Raw genomic sequence first — 17,309 nt, forward strand, 5'->3', positions numbered from 1 at the left:
AGTCGGCGCACGAATGATGGGACAGAGTTTCTCCGAGGTAGCGATGAAGTGGGGATTTTCCTGTACGACCATTTCACGGGTGTACCGTGAATATCAGGAATCCGGTAAAACATCAGATCTAAGACATGGCCGCGGCCGGAAAGAGATTCTGCAAGAAAGGGACCAAAGACGACTGAAGAGAATCGATCAACGTGACACAAGTGCAACTCTTCCGCAAATTGCTGCAGGTTTCAGTGCTGGGCCATCAACAAGTGTCAGCGTGCGAACCATTCAACAAAACATCATCGATATGGGCGTTCGGAGGCGGAGGCCCACTCGTGTACCCTTGATGACTGCACCAAGCAAAGCTTTACAACTCGTCTGGGCCCGTCAACACTGACATTGAACTGTTGATGACTGGAAACCTGTGGCCTGGTCGGACGCGTTGCATCGAGTGGATGGAGTGTACGGGTATGGAGACAACCTCACGAATCCATGGACCCTGCATATCAGCAGGGGACTGTTTAAGCTGGTGGAGGCCCTGTAACTTTGTGGTGTGTGTGCAGTTGGAGTGATACGGGACCCGTGGTACGTCTAGATACGACTCCGACAGGTGACACGAACGTAAGCAGCGTGTCTGATCAGCAGAGTCCATTCATGTCCATTGTGCATTTCGACGGACTTGGGCAAGTCCAGCAGGACAATGCCATACCCCACACGTCCAGAATTGCTACAGAGTGACTCCAGGAACACTCTTCTGAGTTTAAACACTTCCGCTGGCTACCAGACTCCCCAGACATTAACATTATTGAGTATACCTGGGATGCCTTTCAACGTACTGTTCAGAAGAGATTTAGATTCGATTAGATTCAGTTTTCGTACCGTACACCCAAAAAATGAGATGATTCTCGTGGGTGTGGATCCTGTCAGAAAATATATCATAAAAACATAAAACATTTGTATAGAATAGTTAATACCCTGATCATTTGTCAGGAGATTGTCGAAATAGGTGAATACAATGCCGTAAAATGGAACAGCTAATATTTACAGAATTAACACGCTGTCAGGATGAAACACTGTTATGCACTATTAATAAATTTATCATACAGAGAATACCTAATTTTGGCTGTTGTGACAAAGTGCTGTCAAAACAGAAATCTGAGAGATATTTTTACTCAAGCTTGCTTAACAGTCTCTGTTAAGACATTCATCTAGGGAGTGGAAGGAGTTCCCTATCAAAAAGTCTTTCAAACTATGTTTAAACCGTGTTTTATCTGAAACCCAGTCTTTAATGGTTACTTAAGCTGGCTTAACAGTCTCTGTTAAGACATTCATCTAGGGAGTAGAAGGAGTTCCCTATCACAAAGTCTTTCAAACTATGTTTAAACCGTGGTTGATCTGAAACCCAGTCTTTAATGGTTACTTAAGCTGGCTTAACAGTCTCTGTTAAGGCATTCATCTAGGGAGTAGAAGGAGTTCCCTATCACAAAGTCTTTCAAACTATGTTTAAACCGTGGTTGATCTGAAACCCAGTCTTTAATGGTTGCTGTCAATTTATTGAAAATGTGTGTTCCTGAATATTGGACCCCTTTTTGGACGAAGGTAAGTGATTTTAGGTCTTTATGTAGATTGTTCTTATTCCTACTATTGATACCATGTGTTGAGCTATTGGTTGGAAATAGAGATGTATTACTTACAACAAATTTCATTAAGGAATAAATATACTGAGAAGCACTGGATAGAATACAAAGTTCCTTGAACAGGTTTCTATATGATGTTCTTGAATTTACACCACAAATGATTCTTATCACACGATTTTGCAACCTAAAAACTTTTGCTCGGTTTGATGAGTTGGCCCATAATATGATCCTATATGACATAATAGAAAGAAATTAAGCAAAGTATGCAATTTTTTTATATTTATATCTCCTACATCAGACATCATTCTCACGGCAAATACAGACTTTTTAGGCGCTTAAGCAATTCTGTGGCATGCCCTTCTCAACACCCTCGTAGCATTACGAATTTATGGACAGCCCTGCAGGATTAATGTTGCCAATTCCCTCCATCGCTGCTTCAGACATTAGTCGTGTCCGAGTCACGTCGTGTTGAAGAACCTCTGTGTGATCCCAGGGGCCCTACACGATATTAGGAAGGTGTACCAGTTTCTTCAGCTCTCCAGTGTAGTTCATATTGTAACGAAAATATGGAGAAACTTAACGCAAGTTCTCAATAAAGAGAAAGAGGCAGAAGATCTTGATGGTGGTGGTCATGCTTAGATATGACAATATTATGTATGTATGTATGTGTGTGTTGAACTGGGGACCTAGAAATGACGGAGAGGCTTCGTCCCGCCGTAGCCCTCAGTGGTTCACAACCCCACAACAGACCACAGCGGCCCACCACCACCAATGCCCCATACCGAACCCAGGGTTATCGAACGGTTCGGCCCCCATGGGACCCCTCTGGGAACGTCTCATACCAGACGAGTGTAACCCCATGTGTTTGCGTGGTACAGTAATTTTGGTGCCGCATACGTGGAGACAGTGTTTGCGTAGCAGTCGCTGAGATAGTGTAACTGAGGCGGAATAAGGGGAACCAACCCGCATTTGCCGAGGCAGATGGAAAACCCAGGCTGGCCGGCACACCGGACCTCCGGCGGATTCGTGCCGTGGCCGGCACGCCTTTCAGTTCGGGAAGCAGCGAGTTAGACCGCGCGGCTAGCCAGGCGGGCATGACAATGTTAAGTTACACGACGCAAGGAAAAATTTAAAAACACAGAGGTACTTCCAGCAAAGGTCTTCTCATATTAATATCATAAATTAAATGCGAACTTCCAGAACTAGTCGACGAGCCTTATTCAAAGATTTATCAGATTACGGTATCCTTGCAACAAGCGGTTGAAATTTACTCTTTGTCCGCCCTTACCTCAACAAATTTTTACGTGCAGTTCATCGGTCTTCAAATATGATTGTAATAAGTGAAGACAGGTACAAAAAAATGGTTCAAATGGCTCTGAGCACTATGGGACTCAACTGCTGTGGTCATAAGTCCCCTAGAACTTAGAACTACTTAAACCTAACTAACCTAAGGACAGCACACAACACCCAGCCATCACGAGGCAGAGAAAATCCCTGACCCCGCCGGGAATCGAACCCGGGAACCCGGGCGTGGGAAGCGAGAACGCTACCGCACGACCACGAGATGCGGGCCAACGATTTCCTTGAAGACAGGTACATATATGAACAGTGTCAACTTACAGCGCTCGTCTAAGGAAATCAGTGCAAGAAAATCAGTGTTTAAATAGAAATCAGAAATAGAAAAATGCAATTCCTAATGTTACACTTTGGGTGTGACTAAGAATGCAAACAATTGAACATACCGAGCTTCTGGCGAAGTTTTATGTTCTTTTCTTACAACTGACACTACATGCCCTTACTGCGTGAAACTTTACTGACTCTCACAGTTTTGTATAGCATTATGGCACGGATATTCAGAACTAGTGAGGTTTAATTTTAGACGAACCTTCGTTTTGTAAATTTTCCAAATTAAAAGTAAAATCATTATTAAAGATGATCAGTAACTCATCTGTATATCCAGAAAATTTTTATTTACATGCAGTATGCATCCGTGCATGTTAAAAGGAACATTGCATCATTCTTATTAAAAACACGAGCATTGCAATACCGCATTTTGAGGGCTGGTTTCTCAGGATGTGGCAGGATAAGGTTACAATTGTGGAAGGGGCCGTAATCAGCTACTCTCGGTTGCACAACAAATACGTAAACTTTTTTAAAGAAATTAATATTTTAAAACAATATCTTAGAAAAAACACACAATAGACTGTATGGCGGCAGAAGGCCTTATCACAGAAAATAAAAAATTCCACAATTTTAGGGCCGAAGGCCACCAACAATAACCTCAAACGACAAACGGCTGAAGGCCTGAATTAGAAGTCAGATAAACAATTCCAAATAGCACATTTTAAAATAAATACTTCGTTTTAAAACAAACTGTAAACGGCTGAAGGCCTTATTATGAAAGAAATTAAATTACTGCTCGGCTGAAGGCCACACACAATTTCACATCACAAACGGCTGAAGGCCTGAATTAGAAGTCAGAAGAACACTTCCAAATAGCACATTTAAAATAAATACCTTGCTTTTAAAACAAGCTTACTTTGCAAAAAACTTATTGTAACACGGCTAAAGGCCGTATTATGAAAAACATGAAATTATTGCACGGCTGAAGGCCACACACAACTTCAAACCACAAACGGCTGAAGGCCTGAATTAGGAGTCAGGAAAACAATTCGAAATAGCACTTTTAAATTAAATCCCTTGCTATTAAAACAAGTTTTCTTAAAAAAAAAAACCTTACCGTAACACGGCTGAAGGCCTTATCACCAAAGAAGTGAAATTATTGCTAGGCTGAAAGCCACACCAACAATAATTAGAAAATTACAAACATCCTTAGAACAAACATGACAATCGAAGGAATCAGGGCAAGCAAGGTATGTGTTATTACTGTCAACAATAAAGACGATAACCAAGTGAGTGAACCTAACCTCTCAAGTACACCTGCCCATAGCAGTCAAAGTGGGAAAGAAAATACTTCACAGAAGAAGCTTGGTTCAATGAGTGAAAACTATGAATGTTTTATGGGCGAATCGGATGTGAATGAAATATTTGATATGTCGGTTCTCAAAGGAATTTTTTCAAACTGTGTAAGATGTATTCATTGTAGTGAAGTTGGTCTGGAACTCTCCCTTAATAAAGCACGTAGGACTTGCTAGTGAAATACAACTGAAATGTGATAAGTGTTCATACACGACCACCTTTTGGAACAGTGTTGCAGTAACTGTAACTGAAGAAAATGGTAGCAAAATCTACGAACACAACAACGAGCGATGTTTGCTTTAGACAAGGAACGCCTTCGGGCTGCAGACAGGACTCTAAAGAGTCTAGAAATACAAGCAAGAGTAAACAGGAGGAGGAACAAGAGGAAGCTGGAGGAGGAGTTTGCAGAGGATGAAGATAATCCATCCTATGGACCTGGAATGCACTAAAAAGTTAATCCAATCTTTGTCGCTCGATTCCCAAAACTTTTATTTTCTCTTACTAATTACATGTTTTCTAAGGATCGTCCAAACATATTTGTTTCAAACTTTCAGTAAATGTTACACAGTACCTTCTGCATAATTTAACACAGCCTTTTTCCAAAAAACTGTATATTTTTGAATATATAAATAAAAAATTGCAAAAAAATGTTGTGAATTTTCATTACAATTGAAAAAAAATCATCTTTAATAACTGAACGAAAATTTTGTAAAATCCCTGTGTTAAGTTGTAGCTCATATTCCAATAAAGAATCTGTAAAAAGTTCAACTTCCTACCTCAAATACTTTGTGAGGAAAGATGTAATTCATAAGCGTTATTTTAACATTGCAAGTATAGGGCGTTCCGGAGCCCCTTAAGCGCCGACCGACCGACTAACCAATCCGCCTAACGTCGGATCACCGGTACAAAGATGTAATATTTTTAGGCAAGGGCGAAGAGAAAACATCAGAAAACACCCACGGCCGAAGGAAACACTAGAACCAAGGTAGACCTCCCAAAAAAATAGCACAGTACAATACAAGAGGCTGTCGAACTACACGCCGTGTCGGACAGCATCAACATAATGAGGAAAGGTACACTGCCAGAAAAGTATGCTAACCTCCAGGGCAGGTAACTGCGGCCACAGGGCAGAAAATACCGCTGGTTGCACTTCACTAGTAAGAATAATACTAAATTCAATGATGAATAACAAATAGAGAAAGATGGCTGCAAAATTTCACTGCCTCGAAACACTTCACTCGTTGCCACCAGGCTCAGCGGCCCTGGGACTAACAACCCGCCGAGCAAAGGCGAGATCTCAGAAAAGTCGAGGTTGCATTAGTAGTTAACTCTTCATTCAAACGTCCAGGGCACAGTGTGCAACGAAGTCGTAGCTCTCGCAGCTACTCCTCCTCTATCCAGCAGTGTGAGCACGCCGCCAGCGGCCCCGGCCTGGCCTCGCGCTGCACGGACCTGCTCGCTGCGGCGCCCCAAACGATTTGATGTCTGTTCACCACTCTCCCTCCACACAACGTGACCCGGAAATGCTAGCAGTCGCTCCAAAGATAGTACCACAGTACTGGTATCGATAAGCGCTGCTGCTGTCACTCACGGACAGGCAAGCCAGCAACTTAGTGGCGCCAGTAAAATGGTTCAAATGGCTCTGAGCACTATGGAACTTAACATCTATGGTCATCAGTCCCCTAGAACTTAGAACTTCTTAAACCTAACTAACCTAAGGACATCACACAACACCCAGTCATCACGAGGTAGAGAAAATCCCTGACCCCGCCGGGAATCGAACCCGGGAACCCGGGCGTGGGAAGCGAGAACGCTACCGCACGACCACGAGCTGCGGACCGGCGCCAGTAAATCGAATAAGAAACGAGATGCCATAACTGCAATGACAAGATGCCAAGCAATAAACGGCATGAACACGAGCCGCGCACGGATCACATTTATCCACCGATTCCAGGCAACAGCTTTCAATTAAAATGTCCTCCTCTCTTTATGAATTACGTAATGTCTGTTAATACGGGTTGTGGCGCAGGAACGACGATATACATAAGTTTGGATCTGATGGAGAGTAGTGCACGGGCACCCAAAGCGGTTAACGCGACCGCACATGTAAAGCGGAAAATCAGGGTTCGAATCCCCATGAGGCATAAATTTTCACTGTCGTCATTCCATTATACAGCTGATGGTTGTTCGTATCCACAACTGCGAATACATTTTGTGTATTTTTTTACGGTTGTAATCTCAGTAGTGCTTGTCCCTTTGGATTTGCATGCATTCCCTACAGAACACGGCATCGTTCACTTCTACATCAAAACAGGCACTGCGACATCGTAAATATCGCTCTGTTGTTGCGTTTTAAGAATATTATGTTTCATTTTATTAATGGCAATATCTTCTTCTACCAGTGCATCTACATCTAAATGGATACCCTACAAATCACACCGAAGTGCCTGGCCGAAGGTTCATCGAACCACTTTCACAATAATTTGGCCACGCGGTTTAGGCGCAGTGTCACGGATTGCGCGGCCTCTCCCGCCAGAGGTTCGAGTCCTCCCTCGGGTATGGGTGTCTGTATATATTGTTCTTACCATAAGTTAGTTTAAGTTAGTTTAAGTAGTGTATAAGTCTAGGAACCGATGACCTCGGCAGTTTGGTTCCTTAGGAATTGACACACATTTGAACATCTGAATACGATAATTCTCTATTATTCAACTCTCGAACAGCGCGCTGAAAAAACGAACACCTATATCTTTCCGTGTGAGCTGTGATTTCCTTTATTTTATTATTATCATCGTTTTCCCTATGTAGGTCGGCGTCAACAAAATGTTTTCGAATTCGCAGGAGAAAGTTGGTCTTATACAGGGTGTTACAAAAAGGTACGGCCAAACTTTCAGGAAACATTCCTCACACACAAATGAAGAAGAGATGTTATGTGGACATGTGTCCGGAAACGCTTAATTTCCATGTTAGAGCTCATTTTAGTTTCGTCAGTATGTACTGTACTTCCTCGATTCACCGCCAGTTGGGCCAGTTGAAGGATGATAATGTTGACTTCGGTGCTTGTGTTGATATGCGACTCATTGATCTACAGTGCTAGAATCAAGCACATCAGTACGTAGCATCAACAGGTTAGTGTTCATCACGAACGTGGTTTTGCAGTCAGTGCAATGTTTACAAATGGGGAGTTGGCAGATGCCCATTTGATGTATGGATTAGTACGGGGCAATAGCCGTGGCGCGGTACGTTTGTATCGAGACAGATTTCCAGAAAGAAGGTGTCCCGACAGGAAGACGTTCGAAGCAATTGATCGGCGTCTTAGGGAGGACGGAACATTCCAGCCTATGACTCGCAACTGGGGAAGACCTAGAACGACGAGGACACCTGCAATGGACGAGCCAATTCTTCTTGTAGTTGACGATAACCCTAATGTCAGCGTCAGAGAAGTTGCTGCTGTACAAGGTAACGTTGACCACGTCACTGTATGGAGAGTGCTACGGAGAACCAGTTGTTTCCGTACCATGTGCAGCGTGTGCAGGCACTATCAGCAGCTGGTTGGCCTCCACGGGTACACTTCTGCGAATGGTTCATCCAACAATGTGTCAATCCTCATTTCAGTGCAAATGTTCTCTTTACGGGTGAGGCTTCATTCAAACTTGATCAAATTGTAAACTTTCGCAATCAACATGTGTGGGCTGACGAGAATCCGCACGCAATTGTGCAATCACGTCATCAACACAGATTTTCTGTGAACGTTTGGGCAGGCATTGTTGGTGATGTCTTGATTGGGCCCCATGTTCTTCCACTTACGCTCAATGGAGTACGTTATCATGATTTCATACGGGATACTCTACCTGTGCTGCCAGAACATGTGCCTTTACAAGTACGACACAACATGTGGTTCATGCACGTTGGAGCTCCCGCACATTTCAGTCGAAGTGTTCGTACGCTTCTCAACAACAAATTCGGTGACCGATGGATTGGTAGAAGCGGACCAATTCCATGGCCTCCACGCTCTCCTGACCTCAACCCTCTTGACTTTATTTTATGGGGCCATTTGAAAGCTCTTGTCTACGCAACCCCAGTACCAAATGTAGAGACTCTTCGTGCTCGTATTGTGGACGGCTGTGATACAATACGCCATTCTCCAGGGCTGCATCAGCGCATCAGGGATTCCATGCGACGGAGGGTGGATGCACGTATCCTCGCTAACGGAGGACATTTTGAACATCTCCTGTAACAAAGTGTTTGAAGTCACGCTGGTACGTTCTGTTGCTGTGTGTTTCCATTCCATGATTAATGTGATTTGAAGAGAAGTAATAAAATGAGCTCTACCATGGAAAGTAAGCATTTCCGGACACATATCCACGTAACATATTTTCTTTCTTTGTGTGCGAGGAATGTTTCCTGAAAGTTTGGCCGTACCTTTTTGTAACGCCATGTATAAGCGTTGCCAACCGCAGCCCCGTATTCTGCATGTTTACGTAGCTCTGTATTTGAACACGCATCGTACCAGTTTCTTTGGCGCTCAAGTGTACCAAAGTCCTCAGTTGCTGTAACTCTAATGAAGCTTAATGCACCAAAAGCTTTATCAAATACTATTCTTCTCAGCACAAGATGGCAAGGTAAAAATTCTCAACCCCGCAATGAGAAAGTATCATTTACTTAGGTGACAAATGCTTTTATTTATTGACATAATGCCCTTTTAAGTCAATACATTATGTTTCATGTTTTTACAGTGAATGGAGTACAAGCCTCAAATTGGATTGTGGAATGTCAGAAATATCCACATTGCGATCGGACAAAAAAATGGAAAACACCGCGAGAAATGCGTGGTTGAACATAAATGCTGCTGCTGTCCAAACCTGCTAGTTGCGACGTTGTATTTCACCACGAACGGCAACTGTGCAATGTCCTCAATACGTTACAAGTGCCATTTGAGGTCAAAATAGTGTTCTGTGTGGTAATGAGAGCAGTATGTCGGAGCTAATTGAATTCTGACGTGGTCAAACTCAAAGAAACTCATACACTTCCCTACCAGGGCTGTACGACGGAGTGAAGATCTCTTCTGAAGAGCACGTTTCAAGGCGTCCCAGATATACTCAATAACGTTCATGTCTGGAAAGTTTGGTCACCAGCGGAAATGTTTAAACTCAGAAGAGTGTTCCTGCAGCTACTCTTTAGCAATTCTGGACGTGTGTCACATTTTCCTGCTGGAACTGACCAACTACGTTGGAATACACAATGGACGTGAATGGCTGCAGGTGATTCGACACGATACTTACGTACGGGTCACCTGTCAGAGTAGTATCTAGACGTATCATGGGTTCCATACCACTCCAACTGCACACGCCCTGCACCATTACAGAGCCTCCACCAACTTAAACAGTCCCGTGCTGATATGCAGGGCACAAGGATTCATGAGGTTTTCTCCATACCCGTACACTTCCATCCGCTAGATAAAACTCGTCCGATCAGGCAACAGGTTTCCAGTCATCAACAGTCCAATGTCGGTGTTGACGGGCCCAGGAGGCGCTTAAAGCTTTGTGTCGTGCAGTCATCAAGGGTACGCGAGTGGGCCTCCGGCTCCGAACGCCCATATCGATGATATTTCGTTGAATGGTTGGCAGGCTGACACCTGTTGATGGCCCAGCATTGAAATCTGCAGCAATGGTTCAAATGGCTCTGAGCACTATGCGACTTAACTTCTGTGGTCATCAGTCGCCTAGAACTTAGAACTAATTAAACCTAACTAACCTAAGGACATCACACACATCCATGCCCGAGGCAGGATTCAAACCTGCGACCGTAGCGGTCGCCCGACTCCAGACCGTAGCGCCTAAAACCGCACGGCCACGCCGACCGGCAATCTGCAGCAGTTTGCGGAAGGGTTGCACTTGTGTCACGTTGACCGATTCTCTTCAGTCGTCTTTGGTCCCTTTCTTGCAGGCTCTTTTTCCGGCCGCAGCGATGTCGCAGATTTGATGTTCCACTGGACTCTTAATATTCGCGGTACACCCGTGAAATGGTCGAACGACGAAAATTCCCACTTCGTTGCTACCTCGGAGACGCTGTGTCCCATCGCTCGTGGGTCGACTATAACACCATGTTCAAACTTACTTACATCTTGATAACTTGCAATTGTAACAGCAGTAAACGATCTAACAACGTCGCCAGACGCTTGTTGTCTTATATAGGCGTTGCAGATCGCTGCGCCGTAATCTGCCTATTTACATATTTCTGTGTTTGAATATGCTTGCCAACCAGTTTCTTTGGCGCACCAGTGTATCAGAGGCAGAAAGTTGTGGGACTCTTTCAGCCAATCCTTACGAATGTCATTTTGGATATTACCGCAGTGGAGCGCTATACTATTGTGAACAGACTGCTACTACATCTTAAACGTACAGTGTAGGTTTTCCCGTCCTGTGTTTAGAGGAGTTAAAATTTCTACGAGAACCTGAGGTTTATGGAAGCGTTTGAGTAACTGGCAGCCTATAAATGAGCAATTAAGTTGGCCAGTGGTACTTTGTAGTATGGACACACACTAAAACGAAATTGGATGTCTTGTTGCTGTATCTCAATAGTATCAGCTCGAATACTGAATTTAAGATGGGGAAGGGGAGCTAGGGCGAACCAAATTTTTTAGATGAATCAATAATAAAAAGGGTGAACTGGATTTTCGGTCGTAAGGTGTATTGGGTACTACACACACTGATCGATACCTCCAAAAAGAATCCAACCATTAGACAAAAAAGAGTTGTCATTTAAACAATGGTAGGCAGGTATAAAAATATTTGCAAGCCGGTGTATTTAGAACATGAGCCCGAAATCTCTTTTGGTCGGCTTTGAAGGAAAATGGTTCTCCAGTAAGCAATTCAAGCATACTGTGTACTTCAAGGAATGTGGATCCATGATGTATTAAACTAGTGGTGTAAACGTAAACAAGTGCAGAAAATGTGCACTGTTAATCACTTCAACATCTAACAAGCATCAGTGGAGTGTTATGTGTGTGGACATCCTAGGTTACACAAGGTGCGTTTTTAATGTTTCGTTTTTACTTGAGCCGGCCGTTGTGGCCGAGCGGTTCTAGGCACTTCAGTCAGGAACCACGCTGCTACTACGGTCGGAGGTTCGAAACCTGCCTCGGGCATGGATGTGTATGATGTCCTCAGGCTGGTTATGTTCAAGTGTTTCTAAGTCGGGGGGACTAATGACCTCAGATGTTAAGGCCCATAATGATCAGATCCATTTGAACCATTTTTTTTTTTTGGTTTTTACTTGTGACAAATGGTTCAAATGGCTCTGAGCACTATGGGACTTAACTTCTGAGGTCATCAGTCCCCGAGAACTTAGAACTACTCAAACCTAACTAACCTAAGGACATTACACACATCCATGCTCGAGGCAGGATTCGAACCTGCGACCGTAGCGGTCGGGCGGTTCCAGAATGTAGCGCCTAGAACCGCTCGGCCACCTCGGCCGGTTTTACTTGTGACGAACCAGTTTTTATTTGTAACAAACCTTGTGGCATGTGCTACATAATATCCAGTAGCATGTCAACATGGTATGTGTGATACCATCTTCATAATCGAAGAGGGCGTATAACAAGAAGTTTTTTAAACATCTTAAGATGAGAGTCTTAACTGTTGAAACCGGTAACCAGGAATAAACTGTAATGAATACGATTTTGTCTATTAGATTTTCTTCTGAGATCAACTGTGTCAACAATCGTCTAAGAAGCTCCCGTCTTCTGAGTTTTGTTATTGCAGTGTCTTCCTGAACCTGAGCCTACACAAAATGGAAATAAAGAGTCATAAAAATAAACCAACGTTACTTTAAAACTACAGTTGCAGCTGTCTTGTGCATTTATCAAGACGACGCACTGATTTTTTTCTTCTAAGTCTTTGTATTTTTGCAGCAGAAGCGTACATTTTTTAGCTGTCCTGGAATTCATTTCACGAAGTGCATTAGAACGGCAGCATCCTGAAGGTGTGAGTTTTCCTTTGGAGGAGACGGTAACGCCGACAAACAATCCTATTAACTTGAGGAGATGTTGGAAGCTCGCAGTGGCAAATCTAATGCATGTCGGCAGACAGTGCTGTCTTTTTACTTAACTTGCAACTGCTCGCTCTCCCGGTGAAAAGGGATTTTATTTTATACTCATCCACATCACATCTTCTTCGAGAAGATGGAAAGTATAATGGGCAGTCAAATGAAAACTGAACAGATGGAGAAAAATAAGTAAACTATTATTTCAATAGCAATCGCCGTAATTGTTAATATTCGTACATTTATCCCACTGAGAGACAAGGCGGTCAACGTCTTCATGGAAAAATGTTTGCGGTTAATTACGGAACCAAGATTGTACCCACGCGTGCATCTCTTCGACCGAAGCAAATGCACGACCAGGAATGCCTTTCTTCAGGGCTTCAAACATACAGAAATGGCGTATGGAGAGTCGGATCTGTATGGAGAATGTGTAAGGGTTTTTCAGCGAAACTTACACAGCGCACTCGAAACAACGCTGGCAACACGCAGGCACGCATTTTTCTATGACGGAATTGACAAAAAATGGTTCAAATGGCTCTGAGCACTATGGGACTTAACAGCTATGGTCATCAGTCCCCTAGAACTTAGAACTACTTAAACCTAACTAACCTAAGGACATCACACAACACCCAGTCATCACGAGGCACAGAAAATCCCTGACCCCGCCGGGAATCGAGCCCGATAACCCGGGCGTGGGAGGCGAGAACGCTACCGCACGACCACGAGCTGCGGACACGGAATTGACAGTCTGTCTTACAGTGAGATAACTGTATTAACAGTTACGGCGATTACGTTTGAATTAATAAACGATTGACTCATTATATTCCATCAGTTCCGTTTTCATTTGACTATCCCTAACACATTAACTTAAAAGTTTTGCACGGAAATATAGTAAAGCTCTTTCAGTCTCTAGAATATGATCACTTATCAGTACTCTTCCGAACACTGTTACTAGCTACACAAGTTCCTTGAAAATTAAAAAAAGCATCAACAATTTTTTTTAAATTTTCAGCTATTTACATTGCCCTTATTCAGAGCCGGCTCCTCAACCGATAAAAAAATTACACACATTTACACGCTGTATTGAAGAAAAATAACTGCATTCTGTAGTAACTAAAGTACTAATTGCATAAAGTTCTAAAAAAAACCTGAAAGTATTTATTGTTTATCGCATATTTTTCGTCACAATATTTTTCAATGACTGTCGTTCATATTTTTTTGGGGGTCAGTTTTTGCGCTCCACCTTTGCTTGTATCCATGGAAGAGGCCTGTTCACCACACCCTTGGTATGGCCCTGTTGACACTAGTTTCCAGGTTTCCTTAGGCCATTAACTGTGAGCGCAGTCAGGTATAACGTAATATCCTTCTCCTCTACCCCTTCATCACCAGGAACTCCTCCCAACTAATTCTACAATGAAAAAGAAATTTCTTTCAACATTTTTTCTTTGAAAATTTTGAATGAAATGATATTTAGTTTTTGTAGGTGTTTCATTAGACCACGAACTAATGAGTCAATGAGACAGGCGATACTGGTTATTTTGGACAACCTTCTTTATATTTGCTTGTTTCTCATTCAGTGCACATCATAAATCATACTCCGATCCATTCAGTTCCTTGTTTTTATTTGCATTGCTGTCATTGTCAAAAATCTACTTTCCCAACAATGAATACTGAATGCCACACTGTTTTTCCATGTGCTGTGTTTGGGTAGTGTGTGTCTGTGTGTGTGTGTGTGTGTGTGTGTGTGTGTGCGGTTGATGAACGATGAAGCAATTCCTCGTGCATCACGAGTGCTGCCTACAGCTCTTTCTCATAAAAGAAAGACAACTATCCACATTGGGGAAGACACTTGTTACAAAACACGTTTCCTCTGCACCAATTCTCCCCTAACGACACTTGATTCACTCGCACCCTGCACCCCCATTTGCAGTCAACCAAGTTAAATTATATGCACAGCTGATAGGTCAGTTGACTACTGTATTCCTTACTTCTAAAATGGAAGAGAATGGTGAAGACTTCAGGCTGTCAGTGCTTTGTGTCTGACGACTGCTACTAAATAATAATAATAATAATACATGTGTAGCACTACAGTTGCCATTACGTAGTAACTATTGCCCTGTGGTGTCAGTTACACTCATGCTCATAAATTAAGGATAATGCCGATACATGGTGAAACAACGCTCTGGTAGGCGGTTTGCGGGTTTAAAACACCTCGGGGTATGACCATGAGGTGCATTTGACCTGCGGTCGTCGCACGGCGGCGCTGGCAGCAGTCCACATATGCAGACGTGTGTTGGTGCAAGTCAGAGAACGGTGCAGTAAGTGTGCAGACGTTTCCAGACGTGCTAATGGTGACTGTGTGTTGAAAATGGCTCAAAGAACACATATTGATGACGTTATGCGGGGTAGAATACTACGGCGACTGGAGGCTGGTGAAACACAGCCGTCCGTGTGCCGCAAAGTGTGATCTCAAGATTATGGCAACGATTCCAGCAGACAGGAAACGTGTCCAGGCACTAGAGTACGTGACGTCCACAGTGTACAACACCACAAGAAGACCGATATCTCACCATCAGTGCCCGCAGACGGCCACGGAGTACTGCACGTAGTCTTACTCGGGACCTTAACGTAGCCACTGGAACAGTTGTCTCCAGACACACAGTCTATAGACGACTGAATAGACATGGTTTATTCGCCTGGAGACCTGCAAGGTGCATTCCACTGACCCCTGGCCACAGGAGAGCCCGTAAAGCCTGGTGTCAAGAACACAGTACATGGTCATTGGAACAGTAGTCCCAGGTTATGTTCACGGACGACTCCAGGTATAGTCTGAGCAGTGATTCTCGCCGGGTTGTCAACTGTCGTGTACCAGGAACCGGATACCAACCCCTTAATATCCTTGAAAGGGACGTGTGTGGAGGTCGTGGTTTGATGGTTGGGGGTGGGGTTATGATTGGTGCACGAACACTCTGCATGTCTTTGACAGAGGAACTGTAACAGGTCAGGTGTAGCGGGATGTGATTTTGCAGCAGTATGTCCGCCTCTTCAGGGGCGCAGTGGGTCCCACCTTCCTCCTGATGGATGATAACGCACGGCCCCAAAGAGCTTCCATCGTGGAGGAGTACCTTGAAACAGAAGATATCAGGCGAATGGAGTGGCCTGCCTGTTCTCCAGACCTAAACCCCATCGAGCACCTGGGATGCTCTCGGTCGACGTATCGCTGCACGTGTTCAAACCCCTACGAAACTTCAGAAGCTCCGACGGGCACTGGTGCAAGAATGGGAAGCTATACCCCAACAGCTGCTCGACCACCTGATCCAGAGTATGCCAACCCGTTGTGCGGCCTATGTACGAGCGCATGGTAATGATATCTCATATTGATGTTGGGGTACTTGCGCAGGAAAAAGTGGCGTTTTGTAGCACATGTGCTTCTGGACGGTTTTCTCAACTTATCACAAATACCATGGACTTACAGATCTGTGTTGTGTGTGTTCCCTATGTGCCTATGCTATTAGTGCCAGTTTTGTGTAGGGCCACGTTCTGTGGCACCACATTCTGCAGTTATTCTTAATTTATGAGCATGAGTGTAGTCTGTTTTGGAAGTGAGTATTACAGTAATTTCTGGACCACTGGAGGAAGTATGAGGGCATGCTGAAAATTAATGTCTCCAAACTGTCTATATGAACATTAAAAATGTTTTTAAATAAAACAGACTTCATTAATTTTCTCCAACTTTATACATCACATCTGCATATTTATTTTTCGGCGTAACCAACCTGGCGATGAACCCATTTCTCCCAACGAGAGATCAGTTTGTTGATGCCGTCACTGTAGAGTGTTTGACTCTGTTAATGGCGCCACAACCTCACCTCTACTTGAACCGCTTCATCACTATCAAAGTGAAGTCCTCGAACGTGTTCTTTAAGCTGTGGAAACATGAAAATCGAGTGAGCCCAAGTCGGGAGGATGATGGATGACGGTGAAACCAAGGCGTCGGATTCTTGCTGATGTCGCAGGACCCTGCAAGGTCTGGCACTGTCTTGCTGAAGGAGCGGGCGCTCCATGTGTGAACGAAATCTTCGAATTCGTGCTTTCAGTTTTCTGAGGGTCTCACAGTACCTTTCAGAGTTTGTAGTTGTGCCTTCAGGTAAGAATTCCAAGGGTACCATACCTTGAACATCTGGGCACACTGTCAGCATGACTTTGCCAGCTGACGGCAAGGTCTAAAACTTTTATGGCGTCTGTGATCCATTATTGAGGAACTCCCACTGATGCTCTCTTGTTTTCGGGGTCAAAATTAGGAATCCAGTTTCCATCACCTGTCACAATGTTGTTAAGGGAACCATCACCCAAACGCTCCAAACGCAAAGGAAATTGTTGGCAGATGTCGAACCTCCTCTGTTTCATTTCAGGAGTGAGTTTTCTACATCGCACTTCTGCAATGGTGGCCTGTACACGCTCTCATGAAATGGCACACTTACTTGAGAGCTGTGTCTGCGTTGTCCGACGATTTCCTCGTACCAGTTCATTACTCCGATTCTGATGAGGCTCGTCGGTTGCTGTACGCGGTTGTACACTCCGAGATCCGTCACATTCATTGAGGTTAGCACCACTGTTTCCTTCATTACGACCAGGAACAACCCAAAATTTGGCCGGTCGCGGTGGTCT

Source organism: Schistocerca piceifrons, chromosome 2 (assembly GCF_021461385.2).
Source record: "Schistocerca piceifrons isolate TAMUIC-IGC-003096 chromosome 2, iqSchPice1.1, whole genome shotgun sequence".
Classification (NCBI taxonomy): Eukaryota; Metazoa; Arthropoda; class Insecta; order Orthoptera; family Acrididae; genus Schistocerca; species Schistocerca piceifrons.